This window comes from Pteropus vampyrus, unplaced genomic scaffold (assembly GCF_000151845.1).
Source record: "Pteropus vampyrus isolate Shadow unplaced genomic scaffold, Pvam_2.0 Scaffold172, whole genome shotgun sequence".
In the NCBI taxonomy this organism is placed as follows: Eukaryota; Metazoa; Chordata; class Mammalia; order Chiroptera; family Pteropodidae; genus Pteropus; species Pteropus vampyrus.
Genome location: NW_011888953.1, coordinates 840,276 through 859,963, shown reverse-complemented (window position 1 = coordinate 859,963; position 19,688 = coordinate 840,276). Strand labels below are relative to the sequence as shown.

General features: G+C 35.4%; 1 non-coding gene across 1 annotated transcript; it reads right to left on the bottom strand.

Annotated features, from left to right (window-relative positions):
* Nucleotides 1-19,219: 19,219 nt before the first annotated feature.
* On the bottom strand, nt 19,220-19,338 carry LOC111746024. The gene has a single exon (XR_002782887.1). It is a non-coding gene; the product is annotated as a 5S ribosomal RNA (ribosomal RNA).
* Nucleotides 19,339-19,688: the final 350 nt, after the last annotated feature.

Here is a 19,688-nt window from a genome sequence, read left to right as displayed (position 1 = left end):
CATCAGCCCTGTTTAGCTACTGCAGACTCATGCTTATGGCTTCTTTTATGGAGTCGATCCATCTCCTATTCAGTCTTCCTTTTTTCTGTTACCTTCTCTTTTTCCCAGCATTATTGTCATTTCCAAAGAACCTTGCCTTCTCAAGATATGCCCAAAGTAGGACAATTTCAGTTTTGTCATTTTTGCTTCCAGCCATGTTTCAGGCTTAATTTTCTCTAGGACCCACCTGTTCTTTCTTGAAGTCCATGGTATCTGCAGAGCTCCAGCAGAAATATCAGATGAACAACTTTGATTAAAGTAGTAAAAATTTAACTCACTCTATGTTAAGCTTTTTACCTTTATCTTTATTAATTTTTCTCTAATTCAAGTTATACATGAACAATGTAATTTTTACATGCAATTGAAACTTTTCCCCCAGCTTTATTGAGTTATAATTGACAAAAAAAAATTGTACATATTTAAGATATCTGATGTGATGTTTTGATATAAATACACGTTGTGAAATGATTACCAAATCAAGTTAATTAACATGCATCACCTTATAGTCATACTTTTTTTTGTGGTGAGAACACAAAAGTCTATTCTTTTAGTAATTGTCAAGTATATAATACAGTATTAACTATAATCATCACGCTGTACATCAGGTTGCCAGAAATTATTTACCCTACATAATTGAAACTTTGTACCCTTTGACCAATATCTCTCTATTTACCCCATCCCCAGCCCTTAGCAACTGCTTTTTTACTTTCTGCTTTTATGACTTTAATTTTTTTAGATTCCACATATAAGCAGGATTATGTACTTTTTATTCCTATAGAAAATAATCTTTTAGAAAAAATTGCAATGTTGATGTTTTACAGTTGGAATATAGAAAGATAAAGTATTTTACTTCCATAGCAGAGGGGAAACTGAGGTCTACATACTCTGAGATTCATTTCGGTGACTTTATCTACAGTTGGGACTTTCTCATGCAAATTAAATAAACTAAATAGTTGAAGTTTACTAAATGCATCATTTAGCTATAAAGTAATTACTCATTCACTTGTACAACTCAGTTAGTTGTACAATGTACAATTGTATAGTTAGTTGTACAATCATACGATCTCAGTTACAAAGCTAAAATGTGTCTGAAAAAATATGTAATCAACAAGTTTCAAAATGCTAAAGACCTAAATAAAGTCAGCATAAACATCAGCAACAGCATAATTATCTTTAAAAAGTAAATACTCATTTACACAGGGATTATTGCAAAGACTAAGTGTATTAGTTAATAGAAAAAGAGAAAAATTTTATTTTTTGCCAGATAAATGTAGAGATAACATAGTTATCCATTACAATTTGTCAAAGGAGTCGTCTAATTACTATCAGAAAGATTTTTTTCTAAGTATTTATTTTGCTGAGTTATAACATCACAGACAATAAAAACTGTCCATCTTTTGACTAAAGAAAAAGATTTTGTAAACTGTAACCGGTCATGGCTAATGATATACTCTATGACTCGCTTTGATGAAAAATTTCCATTAACGTTCATCTGGCATCTGGCAGCAGCTGAACAAACATATATGAAAAGAAATCTAAAAGTGGAGGAAAGTATTTTAAAATATTTTCAAACAAGTCACTGAGCCAACCAAAGCTGGCTTTCCCTCTGACAGTATCAGTTGAAACCTGAAGGCCTTGCACTTCTGTTTCAAAGGAAATAACAGTTCTGAAGAAAAGAGGCAAAGAATGGACCTAGAGTACACTCAGGTGGATATTCTAATAACAGACATAAACATAAAACCAGACGTTTACACCATCTATACCAGGTGAATAAGAAATAAACCCACTGTGCAGGAAACTTGGCTATCTTTATCTTTATGTTGGATAGAGAAAGCTAAAATGTTTCCTGGAAATCCACAAATACAAAGACTGTCTTTATAAGGTTCTGTGCTCATATTCATCCTAACTGTATAATCTGGAGGAAAAGAAAAACACCTTAAGCTTGAAAGATAATTTAAAGTGATGCAAGACAAATAGCATAAACAACTCTAAATTCTCCAAAGAAATGAAATTTCAATTAAGTTTTCAAAGAATTCCCAAAGATTATGTTCTAAGGATTATATGTTTACAGCCAGAAATCACAAAACAATAGACATCAGTTTGCCTCTCGTGACTAAAAAAGACAATGGAAAGTTAAACAAGAACCAAATAAAACTTCATGAATAAAGAATGTAATTACTTGAATAAGAAACTCAAGACATAGGATCAACAGCATATTAAATAGAGCTGAAGAAAGACTTACAGAACTAAAAGAAACATCTGAAGAAGTTATCCATAATGTACTCTGTAGAAAGTAAGGATAGTAATGACAATCATATTCTCATTGTCTGAGAACACCGAGATGAATCTTTTATTAAAGTGAAGAATTCTTTTAAAATGAAAGGGAAGCTATGTTTCCCAGGCCACTTCAACCATGGAAGAAAAGCAGGTGCCTAAATGCAGTCACAGTACAGTAATTCTTCCTCCCATGGTTGTGCCAATATAATACCCTGCCTATCTTTGCTTCAAATAGAGGCTAGTTCAATTAATAGTTCAAGCTACTGTCTATTCTATATTGGAATATTCACCAATAGTAATCCCTGATAAAGAAAGTCCCCTTCTTCCATTTGTGCTAAAATTTAACATAAATTACAAAGTAATACTGCCTTGGGTTCATGATCTCTTGATAATTCACTGAGATCATTACGATATAGATATTTTTAAAAAACTCAGTCACCCTCAGTCTAAAACTGGGTCCAAATCCTTGAGAAGACAGCTGTTGCTGGGTGGGAGGACAATTTTCATGAGAGACAGTATTGTATTCAAATCACCCTTTCCCCTCTAAGTCCCCTCAAAAGATTAGGCTCTGGCAGGTTTGGGCTCTGGCAGGTTTTAGCTCTGGCAGTTTCCTTAATATAGATCCTTTCCCATGGGAAAGGATCTATATTATTCATGTAAATAGATACCTGGCGAGCTATTCCTATAGAACTCTAAATGAGGTCAGACATGCTTAAGATACAGTGAGAACACAGCTGAAGCTCAAAGTGGGGCCCCAACTATACAAGAAATTATCTCCTAATTTATTTGTTTAAACAACATGAAATATTTACTTTCCCAAAGATATGCACATAGATGTGTGCGTTTATTCTTGCTGAATACCAGCCTAAGGTAGGTGCAGAGAGGGGTGTGTGTGTGTGTGTGTGTGTGTGTGTGTGTGTGCGCGCGCGCGTGTGCGTGCATGTGCATGTGTGTCTATGTTTAGAGCCATGTCTATACTTATGATGTGTTAAGGGACTGGATTTTAAAATACTACTAAGCTGACTGGATTTTGCATTTCAAATGTTGTATTACAGTTTTATTCTTGCCCTGAACTGGACTTTTATATGCAAGATATAACCTTGAGCTTTGAGCTAAGAATGTCTCATTGCTCACAGCCAAAGGGTAAATTAGGACAGTTTTAATCATGCTGAGATGTACTCTTAGAATTTCCTAGAATTCTGTGTGACTCAATTTTCAGTGACAGATGAAAGTGGTCCACATACCTGTGGTCTGTTCATCATCCTGACTGGGGCACGTTCAGTATTAAGGAAGAAAGAAAAGTGTTGCCATATTTCTACATTAGCAAGTTTTTAGTGGGTTTCTTGTCTTTGTTTTTTGGTTATTTTACTTTTAAACTACAAAGAAGGAGAAAAGGAGCACATAACTGAGCACGAGATCTCTGGAGTTGAACGACAATTGTCCTTTGCTATTTTTCACCCTAAAGTGAAGTTTTATGTTAATATTAAAGAAAGTTAGACATTGTGGCTCAGAGGGAGTTTCAGGTTATTAGGGAAAATTGTTTCATGGAAGAAAACTGATACCAAAATGATATTTATGCAGTATTCTAAAATGTTGTGACATTTGAGAAAAGCAGTTAAACATGACCTTCTCTAGGAGTCATAAGATTATACCATTTTCAAGAGAAATAAAAGGACATTAATTATATCAAGTCTTCTTTCAGACTGCATTTTCAAATTTTATCTACTGACTAGCATTTCACTTTATGAGACAATTGGACTTTGTACCGTGAAATGTTGGTTGTTCTGTCGAGGCACAGAAATTGTTACAGTGATTTCTTCTATAGGCACTAAAATGATAACATCCACCATTTCAAGGAAATGAAAAGCTATTTACCTGATGAATAGCAAGACAATAGGTGAAGCAGGATGCACAAGTCTACTTTTCTCCTAAGTGACACTTAGGATCTACAACATGAGACTAACTTAAAACTGAATGTGTCTCCTAATTAGGTCTTTCTGGTATTTCAGAAGCTAAACATTCAAGAAAAAAACTAGAAGCAGGGAGCTCAGTGAGGTAGGTAATATTATAACACTTCCGAATATTCCTTGCAAGAAAAACTTGATTTCCTCAAAATTACTTTTGGAACTAAAGTGATTCTTCATCTTGTGATAACATGGAGTTCTCAGTATTTTATTTCAGAAACCTATGAAACTGGGTATCCATTGGGAAAAGGCATAAAGAGGAGCAATTTAAAAAACATGCCCACACAGAAAAATGTTTAGATTAATATGTCTAGCTTATGTCATATTTTAAACCCGAGTTCAGAACATAATGTTCTAGTCACTTACTTCCAGCATTCTCAATCTCAAATAGCTTTTTTGACCGAGGCCATTTGCTCCTTAACCCTTTGGGCATGTTAACAAAGTCAAAACAGAAACTGAACAATCTCTGCATTTCCAGGGGTCTTCAGAGATCATAATCTCATAGAGAATCAATTTTCTTCCCATATTGATCTAATTCTATTTTCTTATCTCCCTGCCATGGGAGCCAGATTCTGATAATGTAAGTTTCCTGAGCCACAGTGGCAAAAAGGCTACCTAAAAAGATGAAATCACATGACCTGGAATAAGGCAAGTATCTAGAAAACAGGAGAGCCTCTGTAACCCCGTAGGCAAGACTCCAATCTCTACGTATCAAACTCTTAAGCTATAAGTGACAAAAAACCCAATTCGAATTATCTAAGCAAATGAGGAATATAGGTTCACATAATAAAACTTAGGAATGGTTCGATTCAGTAAGCATTGTCAGCAGGACTAGTGTCTGTCTTTATGTTGCCTCTGCTTTCCTTTGTATTACGTCCTTTTCCTAGAGTCTTTCTTCATGTTGGCAAGATACTTGTCAGCAGCTCCATGCTTACATCCTCCCAAGTCTAAACCGATGGTCAAGAGAATGACTCAAACAATAAAGTGTAAGTCCTATAATTAGCTCTGATTGGAAAGAATCACCTTGGCTTAGGTCCTGTGCCATTCTGAAACCAACCTCTATAGAAAGAGAAATGTGATTCCCAAATCACCCAGTCTTAAATAACTCATTACCCCCAGAGGTCAATGTGACATCAGTTCTGCCAAAAGCACACAGAGCAAGAGCAGTTTAGGGATAGTTTCCCAGGGTAAAATCACATCACAGCACCATGACCAGAAAAAGAGACCACGGATATGGGCAGGCGAAAGCAGTAACTGTTCACTAAGCACTAGTCCAATAGGTTTTTAATTCCAGCTATACATAAGCCACTGAGCTTTATATAAATATACAAACATACATGGGCTTCATACCTCAGAAATTCTGAAATATTCGGTCCAGAGTGGGAACTGGATGCTTGTATTTTGAAAAACCTTTGTAGATGATTCATTAATCAGCTAGGTCTAAATCAATAAGTGGTCTCAATTAATTCATTTTTGAGTGAATGTAATAAAATAATGTAGCAATTCTCAAACTTTTCAGCTGTGAGCCACTTAAACAGTGCTAAGAACACTAGAGCCCACCTACCTACTCGCCCGCTCATACTTCACCAGCACCAAACACACCTCCGCCATTTTTGTTGTTTCAATGGGATACCATTCAAGAAAACCTGCTTTTTAAAACATTCTAGACAGGAGCTCTGCCCTACTTATGGTGATATGTTTATCAAGGTTTTCAGTGTATCTTAGAACATTTTTTAAGTGTATGGTTAAAGGAGAAATTTAGCTTAAGGTAAATATTAAAAGAGTAATATGTCAGATTCAACAAACACTTTACTCTCCCTTCCTTGAATTCCTCTCTGAACCACTCTCTCCCATGGTTACACCATGAATCTTGGCATTACATGAAGCTACACTACCTTTAAAATAAGCAACATCACACATCCTTCTCTGACCACAGTCTCCTTTCCTTCTTACTAATTTATTTGACCATTCTTTGTCCTCTTTGGAGCCTCAAGTTCATTGATAAGTCTATCCTATCCATATCCATTGACCTCTACCTATCATTATGTCCTTCCTTAACCAAATTAGATTGTAGAGTCAACGTGTTCAATAACTATGCTCAACACCGTTTTTTTTTTGTACTTGCCAGCCCGAGTTCAGGACTTCCTCCAAGTTTGCTCTCAGGAAGCTGAGTTTTGTCAGCGACAAATCCCAACATGGAAGATTTATCATGTCACTCCTCTGCTCAGAACCCTCCAGTGGCTTCTCATCTCATTCTGATTAAAAGCCAAATCCTTTCAGTGTTCTAGAAAAAACTCTGCGATTTGGCCCACAGTTGTCATTCTGGCTTTGTCTTCTTGTCACGTGAACCCAGCCACTCTGGCCTCATTACTGATCCTTCTTCCTGCTTCAGGGCATTTACATTTACCTTTATCAGGCATTTCCTTGCCTAAAATGCTTTTTTTCCCAGATATCCACATATCTCTGCTCAAATGTGTCCTTACCTGACTACCCCGTAAACAGATATTCTTTCATAACTGTCTATGATTTTTCTGCACAGCTCCTATTACCACCTAACGTAATATATATGATACATTTATTTATATGATCTTTGCCTGTCTTCCTCTGAGGGAATGTAAACTCTATAATGATAGAGGATAGAGAATTTGTTTTGTTTGCTGTTATATTCTCAATACTTAGAACAGTACTAACACTCAGTAAATATTTGAGTGAATAAGTAAATGAAACAACTATGTTTGTACCATAAGTTCATGGTCGCTAACTTTTATTAGGTCTCAACATTACCTGGGAATATTCCACTATTTTATCTAGTCAACTCAATCTCCTACTCTCCACAATGACTATTTCAAAATTCTTCCGACCCTCTCCCCAGCATACCTCATCAACATGTGCGCGCGCGCGCGCGCGCACACACACACACACACACACACACACACACACACACACACTCACTAGTATATATACCCCAGAACCCACAAGCATCCTTCACAGCAGACAACCTTACCTGTAACTTTGCAGAGAAATAAATGCTTACGGACAAGAAACATGTGTATGCCCTGTTACAAAGTCTATATACATTACTATATGTATACTCATACTTTTCTAATTTCTCTTGTTATAAAAATAATTCCCTCTTCTTTTTGGTAGACCCTATTTCCTCCTAATTTCTCAGGAAATATTGCTTTCTGAATTTTCAAATAGCTTCAAGTCTATCCCAGCTTAAGACAAAATTCTCCCTTCAGCCACCAAACTTTCCACAGTCCCTCTCTCTCCTCTCCTTCACTGCGAAACTTAAAGTAATTTTCTTCACCTGTTGTCTTCTTCCCCACTTTCCACCCACTCCCCACTCCACTCTCATCTGACTCACACCCACACCCTCACCAGTATGGCTTTTGCTAAGGTTATCATTGACCTATTTCCACATTGCTAAAGGCATAGGCATTTTTCAGTCCTCATCTCAGGTGAATTTCCAGCAGGATTTGTACTATTAACAACTTCTTTTAAAAATCCAAACTCTTTTTAAAACTTCCTTAATAGCACACCCTCCTGACTTTCTTCTTACCTCTTCAGCCAGTCCTCCTTGGTTTCCTTTGTGACTTCAGCCTCCTCTAGCTGACTTTCGGTATTAGCATTCCTCAAGACTCAGCTCTTTCTTACTACCACCCAAGGCTTTAATTACCAATCACATATCAGTGATGTTCAGATTTATACCTTTAGCCCTAACCTCCTTTCTGAGCTCTTAGCTTACCTCCCCAAATTTTTCATATATTTTTTTCTTTTCATTTGAATGTCTTAAGCTCCAAATCAACCTATCCAAAACTGAATTCACTGCTCTCCCTTCCAACCTAGCCCTTCACTCATGCTCTCAGTAGTAAGAAACAGAGTGTCCTGTATCCAGTAATGAAAGCCAGAAAACCAGGAGTTGTCATGGACACAGCTCTCCTCTTGAATTCTATCATATAATCTATCACCAAATTTTGTCAGTTCCACCCTTTACATATCTAACTAGCCCTATTCTACTCTGTCTTTTTTCTCTGGCTGCCATCTCAGTCTAAGATACTATCATCTACCAACTTTTATTCTAGTTGGTTTCCCCAGTTTCCTCTTGTCAAGTCCAATCCATTCTCCACAAGGCAAACAAAGAGATCTTCTCAAAACACAATTCTAATCATTTCACATCTCTACCTAAAATCCTTTAATGTTTTTCCAATGCACTTAAGACCAAAATGTTTCATATGTTTTGCAATGCCTGAAGGAATTGGACCTCGCCTTCCTCTATATTTCAGATATCCTGGTCTTTAGTGACAGAAGGAACTATAATATTCCCTACTATTCTGTGGCCCCTTCCCATGCTGTTCCCTTTGTCTCCAAGGGCTTCCCCCCACCCATCTTTGCCTAATTCACTCCTACTCTTTCCTTATTCTGCAAATCTCAGTTCTCAACTCATTTTTTTTTTTTTTTTTTAGGGAAAACTATCCTGAGTGCCAGACTAAAAGTATTCTCCTGCTATATATTCTAATAACTCCCTATAGTTCCCTTTCTGGCACTTATCACAGTAAATCACTGTAAACTTATACAATTATATGATCAACATCGGCTTAATAAGGAAGACCTTCAGAGAATGAATATACCTGTACTTTACCTAACCATCACTTTGCTAACTGATAGTAGCTTTTTGCTACTATTCTTTACATTTTATGCAATCTAGATGTACTACTTCTACATTGGAGAGAGAGAAAACTTGTTTTAAAAATAAATACTCACTGAACAGTTGAATAAAAGTATTTGTTTTTCAGAAATGAAAGTATAAACACTGCCATTATCGAAGACATCACAATGTTAAAATACCAGCTGATGCCTGGGTTCCACCTCTAGAGGTTTCTGATTTAATTGGTCTGGAATGAGGTTTGGGCATTGGGACTTTTTAAAGCTCCCCAGGTGATTCTGATGTGCAGCCAAGTTTGAAAACCACTAAAGAAGAAGCTGCTTATGAAATACCAATACCCTTTTTACAAGTTGAGTGCTGCCACAATGAATGTACCTATAGGTATAAATACAGATCACATGACTCTCCAAAGCAAAGACCATGTCAACTTACAGTTTTGCGTAGCACTAGGCAAAGTACCATGTAATCACAGGCTGATGGTGATGAATAAGTCTTAGTGGGAAATCATTTGAGTGAAATGATTCAAAGAGCATTCCTTGTTCCTGCTGATTTCAAATGTGACTTACATCTGAAAGAGACATTGCACAGATACTTGTCCCAAGCAGCAACATTGAGTCCCTAGAATTAAGGAGCCAGCCAGCTTTTCACTTATAAGTCCAAACGACAGACACTCTCATCCTACAACAGGTGCGAAAACCTAGCTCCAGGCTCTGAATGGCTGGGTTTCAATACTGGCTTTGCCACTTGCTAGGTTGTGATCTTGGTCAAGTCTTTTACATTTTCTAAGCCTTTTTATTTTTAATGCCGGGGAAAGGATAAATTTATAATAAAGTATTTCATAGTACTATTTCGAAGGCCTGCTTTGAGTAAAATAATGCATGTAAAGCAGTGAGCATAGTGCCTAGCCTGTAGTAGACATTGAGTGCATACCAGTTACTATTTTCTCAGTTAAATCTGGAAATTCCTAACGAGGGATTGGAACTTGTCTATTTTGCTCTTTTAAAGTTTATTTGTAGATCAAAGAAAATCAAAAAACTGAAAATGACGAATACCTATAAGGTAATAATATTGAAAATAGAAGTAGAGAAAACCATTGAAGCTATATTCATATCCCTAAATTCTTATACCAATGAAGAAAAAGACTACAATTGGAGAAATAAGTATTAAACAACAAATAAACCTAAAGCAAAAAAAAAAGAAAAGGAATAGAAATAACAACAAAAATTAATAAATTAGGTAACAGAAAATTATAAAACTAATCAATAAATTCAAGCTCTAATTCTTAAAAAAAAATGAACAAAATAGATAAAATCTTAAGTCCTCTAATTTTTTAAGAGGGCAGGGGGACAAAGCACAAACTTAGGGCTTGGAAGGAGACTAAGTTTACATTGTTTAACTTTCTTGTTTATTTTGAATTTTATATCCTGGGTATGGTTTGAACTGGTAGCATGAGATTTACATTTTGTTAAGTGTTACCTTTTTACTCTTTTCACTCTTGTTCTTAACAGCCCATTAGTAGTTTAGGACAAGCAGCAGTGGCTCCTGGAACTTGTGAGCCCCTAGAAAAGCACAGGATTTGGAGCATTTTGGAAACTAGTTTCCAAAGCATCCAGTGAATTGTTAATTGCAGTATTTTTGCATCAGGTTATGGTTTGTTTTTGGTTATTTTAGTATTTGTTACCGAGGAAATCTCAGTGACACACTCAGTAAGCATAAACACAAAATCTCGAGAGAGGCTGATGTACTAAAAGAGACAGGGAGAAATATAATTGAAAGATACCTTCAGTGCAATGGCAGAGCAACAGAAATGCTGAAGTTCAAATTGCAACAGGCTTAAAATACCAACACTTGTTAAACCACTGGGACTGAGGCCTGGAGAAAACTTTGGAGAACACATTTTTGAGTTGAGAGTTATTGGTACTAACGTTTCTCTGAAGTCAGGACACCTCTTCATCTCCTTGAAAAACAAAGCCCTGTTTTTGTATAATAAACTATCACCTCAAAGGGGTCCATAACTAGCAAGAGAAAGTGAGGATGTCTTCCAAGTCCTGCTGTGGAGATTTGTATCATAGTCATTTAGTTTTCAGAACATATTATCAGCTGAACAATAGCTGTCCTATCCATACTCAACTACAAGCAAACTGAGTTTAGGGACCCTAGGCATTTTTGTTTATAACGTTTGAGAAAGCACAGATTGCTAGATTGTAGAAGTGTCATATTTATAAAATTTTTTATTGGATTAAAAAGTTGTAATTTTTACACTTTATGAGAACTAACTGAACTGTGACTTAAGTTTTCACAGTTTGCATTACTGATTTTTTTGCACTTTGGCATCCCTGTTTATAAGCTTTTGAATCTGGGAAATCGAAGAGCTTAGCCTCCCTCCGGACTCCTCCCCTCCGTCACCTAGTCTCTCATACACACACACACACACACACACACACACACACACACACACACACACACACACACTATGTGAGGCTCAAAGTATGTGCTGGTAAACCATCTATTGCGGGGAGGGGCACCCTGATTTGTAGTGTTTGCCAATTTCCACGGAGTAAATATTTCTACAGTGGATTATTTCAAATTACCTACCACCTTTAACAACTGGCTTGCAAATTTTCTAAATATTTAGAATCAACTCTCCCAAGCCAGTTCCCTCTAACTCCGACACTGCTGCTGGGACACAAAATCTCTCTATTATTTTCCCTATCCTATAGCACTTAATTGTCAAGCAGTTTATAAGTTGGAAAAAGTATATACAATTAAAGTTTAAAACATAATTGGATATAGGTAGCATGGCTTTGCTGGCCTACTACGTTAATTCTACTAGGATGACTTTGGTATGGAATTGACATAGTAGATACAAATGAGAAAGCTCATATCTGAAGGCGTTTATGGCTGCCTGCTTTAACAAGACAAGGAATAACTAGGAGACAGTAGAGGAGTGCTGCTACACTTAATTGACAAGCCAGCTATAATCTGTGACAGCCTAGATGGTACAAGCCTGCTCAGAGTTCACGAGGTATACGACAGTCCTCAGGATCTAAAGATTAGAAATAGAGTACACAGTCACTCTATAGAATTGTTGTGTAATTCAAGAAAAGCAATTACATAGGTCAGAGAAGCAGCCCAGAGCTAGCTTTGGGCAGATGTGAGTAGGCAAGAAAGACCAGTCTGTGGATGATAAGTGGTAAATGCAAGACAGTTTCTGAAATAAGGTGTCATGGGTGTGCAGAGGACACCAGTGATGTTGCAGTAAAGTTGTTTATGCCTGAAGTCTATATTCGCCGTGATTCACCAAGTGGATCTGAGGCTTGTTGGTCACACACAGGGGCAAGAGGGCAGAGAATCATGTGCAGCATCTTCCTAGAACCATCTGGGTTTGATTATTTTAGCTGCATCTCCTGAAAATTCTTCAGGCCACAAAACGCAGGGAATAATAAATACTCCCTAACTTCCACAGCTGCTAAGATGGTTCCATCTGGCACTTCTATAGCTGCAGCTATAACCCAAAGACCTCCAAATTTCCTTGCATATTAACAGATGATGTTTGCAAAGGATGAAAGGTTTAAAAACATTTTAGGCAGTTCTGTACTTCAGTGCTTGTTCCTTTGAGTTTCTGTCAGTGGTTTAGTTCCTCTTCTGTTCCTATAATTGTTTATGGCATAGATTTAAAGGATTAGGTTGGAATACTCCCAAAGTCATTCAAAGCTAGTAGTTCTGCCTCTTTTTCACCTGCTTTCCTGTCCTTTGCAAAGGGTATGAAGAATAAGCCATAAATCACATGCCAAATGGCAGATGAGACAATACATAGCAATAATCATTAACTTACCTTTGTAAATTTTATGGATGGCAGGGATGGTAACCAGTCTGTGTTAGCAGAAATGTTAGAATAAGAAATCCTAACTAAGTAATAAGAAATCCTAGCTGCAACAAAAACAAAAATAAGTAGACTATATCAAACTAAAAAGCTTCTGCACAGCAAAGGAAATCATGACAAAATGAAAAGGCAACCTGTGGAATGGGAAAAAATATTTGAAATTCGTGTATCTGATAAGGGGTGAAAATCCAAAAAAGTATAAAGAACTCATACAACTTAGTACTCCACCCCACCCCACCCAAAATCCAATTTTAAAATGGGCAGAAACTCTGAACAGACATTTTTTCCAAAGAAGACATACAGATGGCTGACAGGTACATGAAAAGATGCTCAACATCATTAATCAGCAGGGAAATGCAAGTTGAAACCACAGTGAGATATCACCTCATACCTGTTAGAATGCCTATTATCAAAAAGAAAAGAAACAGCAAATGTTGGTCAGGATGTAGAGAAAAGGGAACCTACATGCACTGTTGGCAGGAATGTAATGTAAAGTGGTGCAGCTACTATGGAAAACAGTATGGAATTTTCTTAAAAATTTAAAAATAGAACATGACCTAGTAATTCCACTTCTAAGTATTTATTCAAAGAAAACAAAAACACTAGCTTGAAAAGATATATGCACCCCTATATTTAGTGCAACATTATGTACAATAGCCAAGATATAGGAGAAAACTAAGTGTCCATTGATAAATGAATGGATAAGGAAATTGTGGTAAATATACAATTCAGCCATAAAAAAAAGAATGAAATCTTGCCATTTGCAGCAATATTGATGGATCTTGAGGGCATTAAGCTAAGTGAAATAAGTCAGACACGGGAAGACAAAAACATATGATCTCTCCTATATCTTTCTTATATGTGGAATGTAAATAAGGAAGGAAGGAAAGAAAGAAAGAAGGAAGGAAGAAGGAAGGAAGGAAGGATGGATGGAAACACCAAGCTCATAGATACAGGAAACAGATTAGTAGTTGCCAGAGGACAGGAGTAGGGGGTGGGAGAAATAGGTGATGGGGGTCAAAGGTTAAAAAAAAGAAAGAAAAGGATCTTAAATTTGAAATGTAATGTAAATTACACAATACAGAAACCCTAAAGCAGCAGTGTAATTCAGTTAAGAGAGTCCTGGTGACTCTCTACCCAAAGGCAAGTCCACTTTAGTTTCCATCTCTGCTTGTTTTTCCTGTTTATCCTACCTCACTTGTAGCTTCTCTACTTCCTCTCTTCTTTTAAATTTCCTTTTCCACTTTCTTTCAAATGCAATCTTCTAGCTTCTGCTCAGATTTTCCATTGAGCAAGTCACTTCAAGCCACTTGGATATATGGTAACTATGGTTACCGCTCTTTAGGATTAGTCATGAACAATAATGTAAAGACTAGAGGCCCATGACCTACTAAGAGGGTACACATTGAAGAAGCACCATTGAAGAAGCCTAGTACTTCCAGGTATCAAAGAAAAAAAATACACCCCATTGATACCATCTCCTGAGGAAGAAATAGCAACCAAAGAAATCTTTTTAAAAGTTGAAATGAAACATGGGCAGAAATTACTTCTGGATGCAACAGTCCTTAGAGAGTAAGATCAGCAAGCATTTTTCTAATTTCAAGACTGGCTTCGGGTAAAACATTTTAAAACAAACCCTGCCTGTATTTTTATTCATGTCTATATTTGATCAAAGTAGCATGCATAGAATTTACAAATCAAATAGTAGAAGCAGTATAGTCTTGCACTTAAGAGTATAATCTCTTAACCAGGCTAGAAATGAACCATTCCTAGCTATGTGATCATGCGCAAGTTACTTAACTGCTCCATGACTCTAGTTCTCATTTGTAAATCAGGAATAATAATAGCACATATTTCACGGGGTACTGGGATTTCATATAGGGGCCAAATTGTGTCCCCCGCCCCAATCCAAATTTACATCCTGGCACCTCAGAATGTGACTATATTTAGAGATAGAAATTTTATGTAGGCAATTAAGGTAAAATGAGATCCAGTGGGTGAGGCCTAATGCGAATGACTGGTATCTTTAAAAGAAGAGAAGATTGGGATATACATATAGAGGGAAAGCCTTGTGAAGACACCAGCAAAAGATAGCCATCTGTGAGCCAAGGAGAGACCCTCAGAAGAATCCAACCCTGCCAACACCTTGATCTTAGACTTCTAGCATCCAGAATTGTGAGAAAATAAATTTCTGTTGTTTAAGCCACCCAGTTTGTGGTTTTGTTATAGAAAATTAATATAGAACCACATCTGGAGTATAGTAAGTTCTCTGTAGGATTTATTATTATTATTATTAATTATTAAAATGATTATATTAATAAAACAACAGCTTTCTGCTCCATCTTTATCTCATAATCCCACTTCTTTCAGTCAATATCTTTCAATTATTTAAGTCTTTATTTTCATATTTATCTTCATATTTCTCAATCCAAAAGAAGGCCTAAATAAAGAAAAAATGGAGCAAGTAGAAAAGAAATAACAAGATAGTATAATTCAATGCAACCATATCAATAATCACATTAAATGTAAATGAAACTATAGAACAATATCTTTCATGAACACAGATGCAAAAATTCTGAATAAAATGTTACTAAAAATCACACCCAATAATATATTTAAAAGATAACAAACATATCATAACCAAGAGAAATTTATCCTAGAGATGCAAGTTTGTTTTAACAAATGGAAAATCAATCAGTGTAATTTAACACAATAGTAATAGACTAAAAAAATCAAATGAACATATAAAAATTCTAAAAGACACAGAAAAAGTATTTGACAAAAATCTAATGTCCATTACTGATAAAAATTCCTAGCATACTAGCAATAAAAGCAAATTTTCTCAATCTGATAAAGGACAGTCATGAAAAAATCTACATCTAACATTGTACTTAATTGTGAAAGACCGAATGTCTTCTCTGTAATATTAGAAACAAGTAAAGGATGTCTACTATCAGCAATTCTATTCAACATTGTAATGGAGGTCCTAGCCAGTTCAATGAGGTAATAAAAATACATAAGTACTCACATTGTAAAGGAAGAAGTAATGTTGTCTTTATTTACAGAAAATATGATCATCTATGTAGAAAAACCTATGGAATCAAGAAAAAGTTACTAGAATTAATCAATGAGTTTGACAAGGTTCACAATACATAAAAGTCAACTGTATTACCAACAAACACTTTGAAACAGAAATTCAAAATCGATATGATTTATAACAGCATCAAAATTACCAAATTCCTAAGTATATATCTGGCAAAAGATGTACAAGTCTTTTATATTGAAAATTAAGAAATATTGCTGAGAGAAATATTTTAAAATTTTAAAAAGGAGAGATATAACTTTATGAATCCTAAGACTCAATGTTGTTAAAATGTCAATTCTCCTTAAGATGATATATAAATACAATGTAATTAAAATCCTAATGAGCTTTTTGTAAAAATTGACAAGCTGATTCCAAAACTCATATGGAAATGCAAATTATCTACCAAAGCCACAATAACTTATTAAAAAGGGAGGTAATTTGGAGGACTTATACCCTTGATTTTAAGACATAAAACTACAGCAATCAAGACAGTGTGGTATTGGTAATCAAATAGGACAAATATAAGAGAATAGAGAGTTCAGAAATAGACACTTGCACATTTGTGGTCAATTGATTTTTGAAAAATGTGCAAAGGCAATATGGAGAAAAAATAGTCTTTTCAACAAATGATGCTGACACAACTGTACATAAAGAGGAGCAAAAAACAAAAGAACTTGGATCCATATTCATACCACATACAAAAATTAACTCGAAAGAGATCAGAGACCTTAATGTAAAATTTGAATCTGTAAAACTTCTAGAAAATATGAGGAAAACGTTGTGATTTTGACATAGACAAAAGCATGATCCACAATAGAAAAGAAATTGACAAATGAAACCATTATAATTAAAAACTTCTGCTTATTAAAGACTCTGTTTAAGAGAATAAAAAGATAAGTCACATATTGGAGAAAATATTTGCAAGTCACAAATATAAGAAACTTATATAGAGAATATATCAAGGATTTTCAAAAATACAATAATAAGAAAACAAATGACATAATTTTTTAAGGTGGGCAAAAGTTTTGAACAGGCTTGTCACCAAGGAAGATATTGGAATCACAAATATATGAAAAGATGTTCAATCTCATTCATTATTAGGAAAATGTAAATTTAAACCCCAACAAGATACTGCTATATCCCTACTAAAATGCCTAAAATTTAAAAATACTGATAATATCAAGATCTGGTGAAGATGTGGAACAATTGGAATTCTCATACTGTCAACAGGAATGTAACATAGTACTACTATTTTGGAAAAACTTCACAATTTTTTTAAAAAGTTAAGTATGCCTACCAGATGACTCAACTATTCCACTTCTGGGTTTGTAGTGATAATGAAATGAAATAGGTCCATACGAAGTTTTGTCCACAGATGTTTATAGCCACTTTATTTAAATAGTCACAAACTGAAAACATGTGTCCATCAAACAGGCGAATGGGTAAACTGTGGTATATCTGAATAATAGAATACTGTTCAGCAATAAAAGGAACATGAACTATCAATACAGGTGAAGAGTTGATACAATATAAGTGTCATCCTGAGTTAAAGCAGTCAGACGAAAATGGGTATATACTACGCAATTCCTTTATATAAAATTCTAGAAAATATAAAATTAATTGATACTAACAGAAAACACAAAACTAATTAATACTAACAGAAAACAGATCATGGTCATCTAGGGATATTAAGGTGGCTACGGGTGGGAGGGAGTGATTACAAAGGGGTGAAAAATACGTTTATTATCTTGATTTTAATTATGGTTTCACAAGTATGTGTATATATGTACATGTATGTATGTGAAAACATCAAATTGCAAAATTTAAATATGTGAAGCTTATTGTGTATGCCAATTATACCTCAAAAAACTATTACAAAATAAACACAGAGATCATAAGCAGTATGCAATTGTCTCATTGATAGTTTTGTCAGACAGCTACTTTAAAGCTGAGCAATGGATGAACTATATGATCACTTCAGGTTACTTCCAACTTCTTGCCCAGGAGATCTGGTTCCCTGTGTATTTTGGTAGGTAAAAATGGATGATTTCCAGAGCTGATATTTGCTAATGAATGTTGTTAAAACAGACTTATACATTATTTCGAGAATGGCTGAGTCTATGAATATATGACAGGATGAGAACCCTCAGTCTATGTATTCTGGATCCTATAGCTCATTCTCCATCATGTCAGAGGTAACCACTGGGTAATAAGAAGACCGTGAGGTTCTGATTCAGGTGTGGACTAAAATCTCAGATCTGCTACCTACCATCTCTGTAACTTTAGGCAAGTTAATTAAACTTGAAATTTTTATATCCATAAAGTGAGAATAATAATGATACTTGCCTGGCACATTGTGATAATTAAATAAGATAGCAGACATAAAGCTTTAAGTCCTTAACACCCGACATGTCATCTTCCTACCTCCTTCCCTGTCTACTCCAGTAAGGTCCATTTCCTTTCTATTCTCCAGACAAGTCATGCTCACCTCTGTCTCATTTGTTCGTGACCATAATTAGTCATACAGGGCACATGCACCTGACTTTGACAGAGTACAGTGTACAGACAACCAAATGCATACATAGGCTAAATTAGGGGATGGCTATTCATGTTGCCAAATTGGTGCTCACTTTACCAATAAATTGGTTACAACTTTCCTCAAGATATCAAAAAATCTCAGAGTACTAAAATATGTCACTTGATTGACAAATATTTTATATCCATGTGAAATTAGGTTTAATCAATATCTAATTTCTAGGAATCTCTCAATTTCTCAACCAGAATATTTTTAAAAGGAAAAATTGGACCCTTGATATACTGGAGCAACTAATAATTTGATGTTCAAAGTGTCTCTAAAAATAAACATTATTATGACATGCATTTATATTTTGAATACAGAAAATTTGATCCAATAGGAACGAGCAGTTTGCTCTCTCACTGAATTAAAATAGGAGAGAAAGATAGAAACAGAGGCACAGAAAGACAGAGACAAGCCTCAGAGGTTGGAAAAGAAACTGACTTAGTTTATAACAATTCTACTTGTATCTTAACTATTGCCAAATATATTATATTCTGTAGGATTTTAATATTACAGGGTAAAGATAATAAAAAATTTATTCTCTGAAGTTTTACTTAAATCCAATATCTTTTAAAATGAAAGTTCTGGTTTGAAGTTGGTTTTGTGAGGCAATATTTAGAAACTTTTTTTTTTTTAGGTCAGACAACCCTTGGTTGACCTCACAGATTGCAAGGATCTTGTCAGTTTCCAATCCCTTATTATTAGTATTTTTTTTTTTTATTTTTTACACCTACAGCACCTGGTCTTCCTAGGTGGTCTCCCATCCAAGTACTAACCAGGCCCAACCCCGCTTAGCTTCCGAGATCAGATGGGATCGGGCTTGTTCAGGATGGTATGGCTATAGACTAGAAACATTTTTATGTCTTAAAAATTCACTCAATTATGATAATAAGACAGTGGCAAGATTTTCTGGCAATCTACATTTAGCTTGTTTTTGTTTTTGTTTAATTCTGAAATGGAAAGAATAAAGTACATAAAAGCAATGAAGCTGAAAATGGATTCAGATATTATACGATCACTGATAACTCTTCCAATCTGAACAGTAAAAGCTAAACCAGTGCTCTCAGAATATAGGCTGAGGATTCCCACATCACAATCATCTGGTCTTATTAGAAATACTCATTTCTGGACTTAATCCAGATCTCCTGAAGACAGGTCTCGGGAATCAAGATTTTTACTGAACGCCCAGCGTGATT